Source organism: Galeopterus variegatus, unplaced genomic scaffold, assembly GCF_000696425.1.
Source record: "Galeopterus variegatus unplaced genomic scaffold, G_variegatus-3.0.2 Scaffold4570, whole genome shotgun sequence".
In the NCBI taxonomy this organism is placed as follows: domain Eukaryota; kingdom Metazoa; phylum Chordata; class Mammalia; order Dermoptera; family Cynocephalidae; genus Galeopterus; species Galeopterus variegatus.
Window position 1 is genome coordinate 234,688 of NW_007730681.1, and position 10,628 is coordinate 245,315.

The 10,628-nt window shown below is 37.0% G+C and overlaps 1 pseudogene; it reads right to left on the bottom strand.

Moving 5' to 3' along the window:
- Nucleotides 1-7,922: 7,922 nt before the first annotated feature.
- On the bottom strand, nt 7,923-10,361 carry LOC103603358 (annotated as a pseudogene).
- Between the last annotated feature and the right edge of the window lie 267 nt (nt 10,362-10,628).

Below are 10,628 nucleotides of genomic sequence, written 5' to 3' on the forward strand. Positions count from 1 at the left end.
ACCGCATCCGCTCCTGAGTCCTGGCCAGTGGGAAGTGTCAGTGCATGAATGGCCTGTAAGCGATCTCAAAGGGGCGAAGGAGGCATTGTTTCCTTACGTGTTTCTTGCTCATTTCTGCTCGCTGGAGTAAGCATGTAATGGCTGGAGTTCTCGGACTGTGAGATAGAAGTCACATGCTGAAAATGTGGAACAAGAGAGGAAGCCTAGGTTTCTGACACAGACACACCCCTCTAGGAGTCCTGGATTGCCCTTCTCTGGACATGTTTTACATGAGGAATCATCTTCTAGTTTAAGCCACTGTTATATGGCTTAAACCTATAATTTTTTTTTTAAAAAAGATGACCGGTAAGGGGATCTTAACCCTTGACTTGGTGTTGTCAGCACCACGCTCAGCCAGAGAGCGAACCGGCCATCCCTATGTGGGATCCGAACCCGGGGCCTTGGTATTATCAGCACCGCACTCTCCCGAGTGAGCCACGGGCCGGCCCTAAACCTATAATTTTAATCAATAAAGGGGTGAATATTTCTTCTCTCTCGTTTGTTTATATTGTTTTCTTTATACTTATCCTTTATTAATCACCAAATTATTTGCCAAAAGTATAAATTTCCTCTCAATATGATTAAACCTACTAATCAGCTTATCAGTTTCTTCCCCAGAAGTGAACTTTTCTGAAGTCCTTTCTGGAGCTTCAGTGTGCACTAGCTGTTCCCTAAGATGGCACGGCAGTAATTTTAGGATCGTATTTCATTACCATGCTGGGGAATTTCACCTGCCCTGTGTTGGACCCCCTGATTCAGGATCTTAAATCCGTTTTTTTCCTCCAATTTTAGGAGAGGGTACATGGGGATTAAACTTTCGAAACATGTTTCTCTAAAAATGACTCTATTCTACCAACTCTCTTTATTCATAGTTTAGATGGGTATAACTACATGGAAAATCTTTCTTCATATTTTTTAAGGCAGTGCTCCATTATACAGGTTCTAGTAAGAAATTAATGCCATTGCAAATGCTGATTCTTTGCATGTGACTTGTTTCCTCCACTCTGTGGAAGCTTTTATGTTTGGCCCTGGTATTCTGAAATATCACAGTGATGTGTCTTGGAGGTTTTTGTTTTTCATCTATTGTGCCTCACTCAGTAGACTCATCTAGAAAGTCCTCTATACTGAGAAATTCATTGTTTTTCTTGGATTTTTTTTCCTTCCTTTGTGAATCTCAAGAACTTAGGTTATTTGAATGTTATACCTCCACATCTCCTCTATTTTTCTTTTTTATACAACTTTCCTCTCTTTACTTTTTTAGTCTAGTTTTTTTTGAGGGAAAATTACCACAATTTTATCTTCTAACTCACCTTCTCAATTTTTGAACTCCTACTTTCTCAGTATTTATTTCCAAGAGCTACATTTTTACCCCATCCCAGGATATTTTTTAATTTCCCTCTCTCTTCAGAAATAGTGTCTTCTTTTTGCTTCTTGGGTTCAATATTTCTATTTCTATGAGGCCATTAATTACAGGTGTTGTATCTGTAAAATAGTTATTGTTTTAGGTCTTTTTTCTGCACTGTTTCTGTTTCATTCAGGTTTGTTTATTTCCCGCATTCGGTACTAGAGTTTCTCCTAAAATATTTTTGTATTCGTGATCCTTGAGTATCAGCTTATATTTTGGAGTAAGACAATAAAAACATTTGAAAGCTCTTTCAGCATGGATGGCACCTGTTATGTAGTGGGCTCCAATGTATCTTTTTTCTGAGTGGGCTCTTTTATTTAGGAGACTCCCCACCTCATCTGTCATTATGTGTTAAGTCATTTCTCTTAGCGTAGTCTGTTACTCTGTGTGGAAACTTCCAGTGTCTCATCCATGAGGTATAAATCTTGTTTCAGTTTCCTATGACTGAGGAGGGAAGGAGGTTCTCTATCTCAGAATTCAGTAGGTAGCTATTCATTTAATTTATTTGTTTAAGGCTGGTTCTGACCCTTTCAGCTTTTCTGGTATTTCTGCATGTGGTTCAACCTTTCGAGAATATATTAACTAGGATGGGTTTAAATTGCTGTAGCATATAGACACTAAATGTATAATCTCTTGAACACAGTAGGATTTTATTTCTTGTTCCTCAAGAATCTAAAGTGGGTTTTCCTAATTGACAGGCAGCTCTTTACACAGTGAATTAAGGACCCAGACTTTTTCTATCCCATAGCTTTGCCATCTCTAGAGCCTCTTCATTAACTGCATTCAGCCAGCAGAAAGGTAGAAGGGACATCAAGAGGAAAATACAAATAATGAGGAGTAAAATTCATGGCTACGACTTAGTGAGGAAAAATGTGGGTAAACACTGTTAGGTGGCTAAACCAATCTCCTATTTGCTTTCCCATAGTTTTTAATTACCCTAAAAACCCTACGAGTTAAGCTTTATCTCCATTTTTTGAGAAAGAGAAAGTTGAAATTCGAAGAGGTAACTTTCTCAGGTTCACTGCTGCTACGTGGCACAACCAGGGTTTGAAGCCAGATTGTAAAACCAGTTAGATTTGTGGTGGAAGATAGCTTTTTAACAGTATTTAAAAATAAATGTTTTCCTTTGACTTTTTTTTCCCACAAATGCCTAAAGTGCCTCAAAGATACATAGGGTACTTTGAAAATTGTTGTATATCCTGAACTTCTGACAAGAAGTCCAAAGGGTAGGTAGTCCAAAGCTTGATGAATCATGTAAGAAACTGGATTATTAAAATAAGCTAACCTGATGTGGAGTAACTGGGCAGTTGTTTTAGATTGGACAGACAGAGACTGCCTATCTCATAAGGTAATATGAAGTATCTGTCATAGGTACAAAGGTGTGTATAAGATATCTGTACACTTTAAAGAAGAGTGATCAAGTGAATTCCTATGACCCTGTCACCAAGCCTAAGAAATAGAATATTGTCAGTAACATAGGAGCCCAATGTGTTCCTTCCTGGTCACATTCTCTTTCCTCACCTCCCTCAAGTAACCATGATCTTGAATTTTGTGCTAATTATTACATTGGTTTTCTTTAAAATCCAATTAAATGTATATGTAACTTTAAACAGTATTTTGGTTTGCCTATTTTAGAACTGGAATCAGACTACTTTTATTATTCAGTTATACGATTCTTAGCCTTAACATAAGGTTTTTGAAAATCACCTATTTTAATGCTGTCGCAGTAATTAATTTCTCTGTGATATATTATTCCATCGTATCGATATACCTTTATCTATTTGTCCATTTGACTATTATGGGCAACACTGTTTGGAAAGTTTTTGTAGATGTTTCCTGTTTCCATTGTGAGAATTTCTGTAGGACAGAAGTTCCTAACCCTTTTTGTGTCATAAGCCCTTTGGATATCTTATGAGCATATCGACCCCCAATGTTTTTCTATGTTTAGAAAATACATACAGTTAAAAAGAAAAAAAAAATTATTTTGAACTAGAACCATCAAACTATAAAATATAAAAGTAAATTCTTGATAAAGAAAGAGACATACTTCCTTTTTTTAAAAAAGATAATCAGTAAGGGGATCTTAACCCTTGACTTGGTGTTGTCAGCACCACACTCTCCCAAGTGAGCCACGGGCCCGCCCTAAGAGACATACTTTCTAATTAAGGTATTGAATAACAAGGTCTAATGATGAGTGTAAGATATATTATAGTATTGAAGTAGTAATGAGGGTAAAAGAAAGTTTGATATATTTGCAACAACTGTAAGTAGAATTTGACAGCATCTAAGATTTCTATTGGCTAGATGTCACAGGTCCTGCTAGTAATATTGTGGTTGTTGCCTACCTTTATAAAAAAAGAAAATGCTTAATCTCAGTTAGATGTTTGTGAAAATAAAGATATAAGTTTTACCTGTCCACATTGCCAGACCCTCTGAATTCTATTAACACTCCTTTGGGCTCTGTGTATTGGATGTTACAAACCAATGCTCTAGAGTATATATCCAGGAATTGCTGGGTCATAAGATATGTACATATTCATATTTATGAAATAGTGCCAAACTATTTTATAAGTTTATACTCTTCACAGTAGTGTATGATGTTTTTCTGACTAATTTTTTATTATTGCCCATCTGGTCTGATGAGTGTGAAGATGCACTTTTACACCTCTCTTAACAAATAGGTATCAGTTGAAGAGAGGTGGAAGTTATATAAGGCAGACAAAGGGAACCATCCAGTTGTTGGTGTTCCTGCTTGGTTTTGTCTGAAGGTCAGGCTCATGCAGATGTGCAGAAGTTGGAGAGATGGATCCAATGCTGGCCCAACTGAGTGGTAGTGCAGAAGGTGTACGTATAAATTCTAGATGCTTATATCCTGGTCCTAAGTATTTTCTCTTTTTAGTGCTATATTCTGTGGACACTAGATGGTGACATAGATTAGTTTTTCCTTCATTAGGTGTCAAACTGTGTGCATGTCTCTTGTTATTTTTGAGTTCTTGTAATTTAAGCTATAGGTATTTAGAGTGGAGTTAACTTAACAGTTTTGTTTTTTTGTGTGATATCTGATCGTATATTGGAGAAATAAAGGTGAGTTAACTATCATAGTGTTTATGAGTTGCTCTATTTATTTACTGAAACATAATTGATTATACATGTCTGTGGGGTTGAGTTGCTTTATTATTATTATTATTATTACTGATAAAAGTAATTGGTAATAAAAATAAATATCAATTTTTATTCAATGTTCCTTGATAAGTGTACTACTTATATCACCAAATTTACTGATAAAAGTAATTGGTAATAAAAAATAAATATCAATTTTTATTCAATGTTCCTTGATAAGTGTACTACTTATATCACCAAATATTTGTTAAGCATGTGTTCTCTGAACATTGAATTCTTTGAACATTGAATTAAATGCTGTGGGGAAGGAAAAAAGACCAGATCCCTCTTCTTAAACTTGTCAATGTGTCTTGCAATTTGTGTATCAGCCTCTTCGTTGCTATCCTGGTGGAAGGAAAGATTTATGAACCGCTCAATATTTAAATATTGCATAAATTTATTTAATGTTGCTGCTATTGATAAAACAAATTTTTATTACTAAAAAACATAAACATAATCTTAATATATACTCATTACATTCTTTTCATATGTAATAAATGAATTGGCTTTCTTTAGGTTTTGAATTCAAAAGTGAATTTTAGCGCCAATGACATTTAAAACCTATCATCAATAAATGCAATTATTTCCTAAAATTGGTGTTTTTTTTTTTCCTTTTTGTCTTTTTTTTACTGACCAGTAATGGGATCGCAACCCTAGGTGTCGCGCCTGTACTGGGGACCGGCAACGGGATCGCAACCCTCGGTGTTGCGCCCGCACCGTGCTCAGCCAGTGAGCAGGAACTGGTCTCCACATGGGATCTGAATCCTTGGCGGGAGCACCGCCACGCTCCCAAGCGGCGCACTCTCCAGTGCGCCACCGGGCCGGCCCCTAAAATTGGTTTTTGCAAGATTATGGCTTTGTATAATTCATGTGCCTCACAACTGAAGTTGGGGACCAATTTTGTGGGAAAAGTATTTCTGGACCTTTTGCTATTTGTTTTAGATTTTTATTATTAAATATGGTTGGTTTCCTTCTTAGGCATAAGTTGAGACACTTCTAGATTTATGTACTCATGCATGATGTATTTGTTTCATGAAGTTCTAAAAAACACCCATTATCCAATGCTGTTCATGTATTTATTTCACTTCACATCCCGATGTTGTCCCAGATACCTATTAGCTGAGTAATTCAGTTTTTAGCCTATTTTAGATTTACTTGGCCTTCATCGATTGCTTTCACAGCATCTTTATAATTTACTATATTTTATTTATCCTCAATATTGTATTGAGGACCGGAGCATTAATGCAAAGGGCAGGTAGGCTGTGTCTAAATAAGTGGGGCCTATTGTCTCTTTTCCCTTGTTAGGGGCTTCAGCATCCATCCCACCTAGGATTTTCCCAAACATACTTTGTGATCTAAGTTCAAATGTCCCTCTATCTCTTATGAAGGTTGACAGACAAACAAGAATACTTCAAAAAGTTCATGGAAAGATTTGCAGTATATTTTAATTCTATTTTTCCATGAACTTTTAAAAGTACCCTTGTATAGTTTATGGGAAATCAGAACTACTCAGATTCAAATTCCCTTTGAGAAACATTCTATGTTGACTACTGAAGATAGCTTAATAGTGCTATTAGAAGTGTGCTTCATATTCAAAATTATTTTCTTCTCATATAAAGACACTAAGAATTTAAAAATATAGTACCCATTTTTCCTACTTCTCTGAAATCATCTTAAGCTCCTCCCACTTAGCACAAAATAAAACCTGAAAAGAAAGTTAGTAAAAAGTTGTAACTTTAGAGGCTGCCTCAGTGTAATTCCTATTTCATGCTATATTTTAATTGAAAACCAATTGTTTCTGAGCCTCTGTGTTTCTTGGAATGAGCAGTGTTAACTAGTCTTTTTTATGATTACCTCTTAAATGAGAGCTTTACTGAGACCCTTATTTGATTGATTAATCTTTTCCTCATTCTTTTTTAGCTGCCCCTCTCATTTTGAAGAGTTTTTAATAAGCATTTATTATTCTCAAATCATATATCCCATTCCTTTGTCTCTTCAAGAGAATGTCAGTGATTCACAAACAAAAGATCATCACATTCTAATATGCCTGATATCATATAGTGCTGTATGTATATTATGATTTTTCACTTTATCCTTTTTTGGTTACTCTCTTTCATTTCACTTTGTGAAGTTGATTCTTCCATTTTTACAGATTAAAACAAAAACAGGAAACAAGTTATTCAAAGAGGCTAAGTACTTCCCAAAGGTAACAAAATAATTTACTTAGAGCTGGTTCATTTATTTTAATTACTCTCCAGTAATCCAGGGTATACCATAACTTTGTTATTCCTTCCTCACTGAAATGTAAGCATTTCTGTATGTTTATTTTATCAGCAATGCTTCAATGGATAACTTTGTACATATCTCCTTGGGTACACTTGTAAGCAGAATTAGAGTAACTTCACTAGATCTTGATTATTTTCCAAACATCAGTTCATAGTCCTGCCGGCAGTGAATATGATTTCCTCTTTGTCCACATTCTTGTCAATTTTTCTTTTTGGAATTTTAAAGAAAAAATTTATTGAAGATCTGAAAAAAAAAAATCCTAGAAGATCAACTTTTCCAGAAAACTGTAGCTACACAATGCATTGTGTCTATCAAGTTAAAACATGCATTAGACACAAATGCAAAAACCATAAAACAAGCCACAATTCTTCAACAATTTGAGTAAAGATAAAATGCCTAAAGAATAACATGGATGACTTGCAAAGGATGGGCTCGTTACTTTAAGCACCATTAAAAAAAAGAAAAAAGAAGGAGCACAAATGGATGAGCGTGTTCAGTTACGTACACTGAATCGAACTTTTGGCACTAGGAATCAGAGCATTTTATCATATAGCATTAACACATATTATAAAAATGTGTAGTGTCAAAGGAATAGAACCAGCAGCATTCAAAAACAGCTTTGTCAAGCAGGCGATAAAACGCTCTACAGTCTGTCTGTTGTCCATCATTGAATACACTGGTAGCAACTTTGAAGTGAAAAAAAAAATTAAAAGATAAAAGGGGCTGTAACCCCTTTTATTTTCTCTGTTTAAAACCAAATAGAAAACAAACATCAATTTTGATATAAACTAACATTTTTCTTTCATTTTTTTTTTTTGTGTGTGACCAGTAAGGGGATCGCAACCCTCAGCTTGGTGTCACCCACACCGCGGTCAGCCAGTGAGCGCACTGGCCATCCCTATATAGGATCCGAACCCGCGGCCTCAGCACTCCCAGCGCCGCACTCTCCTGAGTGAGCCACGGGGTCAGCCCTAAACTAACATTTTTCAAATACGTCATTTGTACAAGAGAAGGACTAAGAACAAAAAGGTGTTTACAGATATCTAAACATAAGTGAGAGAGCTTCTGACACAGCTTTCTGATGGTACTCAGGAGGAGCCACTTCATAATTGCTGGCACTAAACAAAGTTGCAGAATTCTTTGCCAGTTACTTTAGGAAGTCGGGAAGACAATTCAGTAATAAAGCAAGGCTCTTTTCATCCAGAGTTTAGGCCAACATTGCTCCAATTCATATAAATTATCTCATAGATATGGTGCTCCATATACCCAGGACATGGGTGCATTAGGGTGATCTGCAAGGATTTCAGCACGCTGCGGTCTCTCAGATTTGTAGAGTAGCTCGGTGCCCAACATTACACTGAAATATTCTTTTATCCGTGACAAAAGTTCACTAACAGTATACTCCTTATTATCTGTGTTTCCTCGAGATTTCTTATAGTTTGCATAATCCTCTAGAATGGAGTCCATATTCTTCTTGGCAGGAAGATAAAAGGGCTGTTTTTGCCTGGTAATTAAGTCCCAGTCATCAATAAGCCATGGTTTTAGCTCTTCAGGAATCTTTACTTTAAGTTCAACTCTGTTCATGAATGTTTCCTCATTTTCAACAGTAGTGTCTCCCCGGTCCCTTTTCTTCCAAGGAGCCTGAGGTGTCTCACTGGTACTGCCACCATCTCCATTTCCAGGTGTTTTCTGACTTCTTTTTTGTTTTCACTTCAACATTTTTCTGTTGTAGACCAGATGTCTTCTTCCCTGGCTCAGTCCCTCTACCTTCCCCTCTGCTTACTGCTCCTGATTGGCTTTTTGAAGTTCTCTTTTCTGCAGATTGGTGTCCACATATTTGCGTACGCTGCTTTCTGGAGGTCAGGAGCGGGTGGTGTGCTGAGGGAGCTCCTTCAGGAACGGGAGTGCCTGGGCCTCACAGCACTTTGTGTAATCCAACCACTGTAATGTATAAAATATTTCACTTGTTTGTCCTTTATGTAAACCTTTACACATTTTGCTTCATAAAGAAGAAGCCCATGAACACACAGGGGAGTGCCTGGGCCTCACAGCACTTTGTGTAATCCAACCACTGTAATGTATAAAATATTTCACTTGGTTGTCCTTTATGTAAACCTTTACACATTTTGCTTCATAAAGAAGAAGCCCATGAACACACAGTCTCATTTCATTATGTCATCTATGTGACTCTTCTTGTATCTCACTGACTTTTTAAAAGAATGTTGTTTGGAATTCTTTTTCAGAAATTTCAAGGGTTTCTTGTAGATTGGGATCTGGCATTTGAGAGTTCTTGTATTCATTTGGGGGTGTCATATTTTCTTGGTTTTTTATTTTCTTTTTTAAAATTTCTAGTATCCCTATGTTGATGTCTGGTCATCTGGTGGAGCAGTTGCTTCTTCAGTTACTCTAGTGGCTTTTGAGCAGAGAGAATTGCACTCACTCACCTTCCTGGAATTCAGGCTTTGGGTCTGCTTCGGCGCCATTTATATGTGACTCACTGCCTCCTCCTTCTCCCACCACCAACTACCACTCCCTACTCTCTATCCCACCCAACTCCCCTTGTCAATTTTTCTACTGTAAGACTTTACTATTTGCCTGTCTTATGGGTAAGAAGTATCTCAATTTAAATGACATTTCTCTGATTCCTTGTGAATTGAGCATCTTTTCATAATTGTATAGGCCATATCATTTTCATTTTTAAGGTCCTGATTTATTACCTTTGCCCAGTCTTTGGTGGTATTGTTCATTTTTTCTTTTTTTTTTTTTTCTCATTGAAGACTTTCTGAAGATGCTGGAGAGAGGAACATGGCAATGTCAAAAATACCTAAGATAACAGATGAGCCTCAGGGTTGGCTTTTTGCAGAATCGAGATATAGACCTGCTCAGGATGGAGAGTAAAAGCTGCTGCCAGGCAAAGGGCTGGAAAGTCACACTGCAACAGTTTGTGGCCCTTTTGTGGAAGAGGCTGCTGATTGCCAGGTGGAGTCAGAAGGATTTTTTGCTCAGGTGAGATGTGTTGTTACAGTCCAAGGACTCTGGCTTCATGGGTAGGCTGCAGGCTGTCTGAACAGTGAAGGCAGAACATCATGGTGGATACAGATAACAGATTTTCTGTTTCAATCCCAGTTCTGCTTCTTGCCACTTGTGTATTTGTTGGTAAGTTACCTCTCTGTGCCTCAAACTCCTCATCTGTAAAATGTGGATAACCATAGTACTATGACATATGGTTGTCATGAGGATAAAAATGCCTGAGTGCCTAGAATGGGGGCTGACATTAATACATTTTTGTTTTTGAAACTTTCATAAGAGATGTTACGCCTGATGCACTCGACAAATGAATATATTGGAAAATTTATTTTTTGCTAAATTGATGTTTAACTGTAAATTGATAGAAAAGGTAGCCAGGGAGGTCAGACTTTAACCGGACAAGAGAGACCTCATTACAGTATCGTCCACAAGTAGGTGTTCGCATGCTAACTCATTTGGTTAGGAGGGATAAAATTATTTTACTTTATAAACTCAATAAATAAAGAGAAAGGATCTGCAGAGAGTCCTTCCTACAAACTGTGTGGGTAATGCACAGATCATGAGTTTGGAGAATAGAGACCTAGATTTGAATTCTGGTTCTGCTACTCATTAGCTGTGTGACCTTGGGCAAGTTACTTAGTCTCTGAGTCTTGTACTCTTCATTCCTGTGCTGGCTGGTCTGGTAGCTGGCTGGACTGGTAGAGGCTTGCCC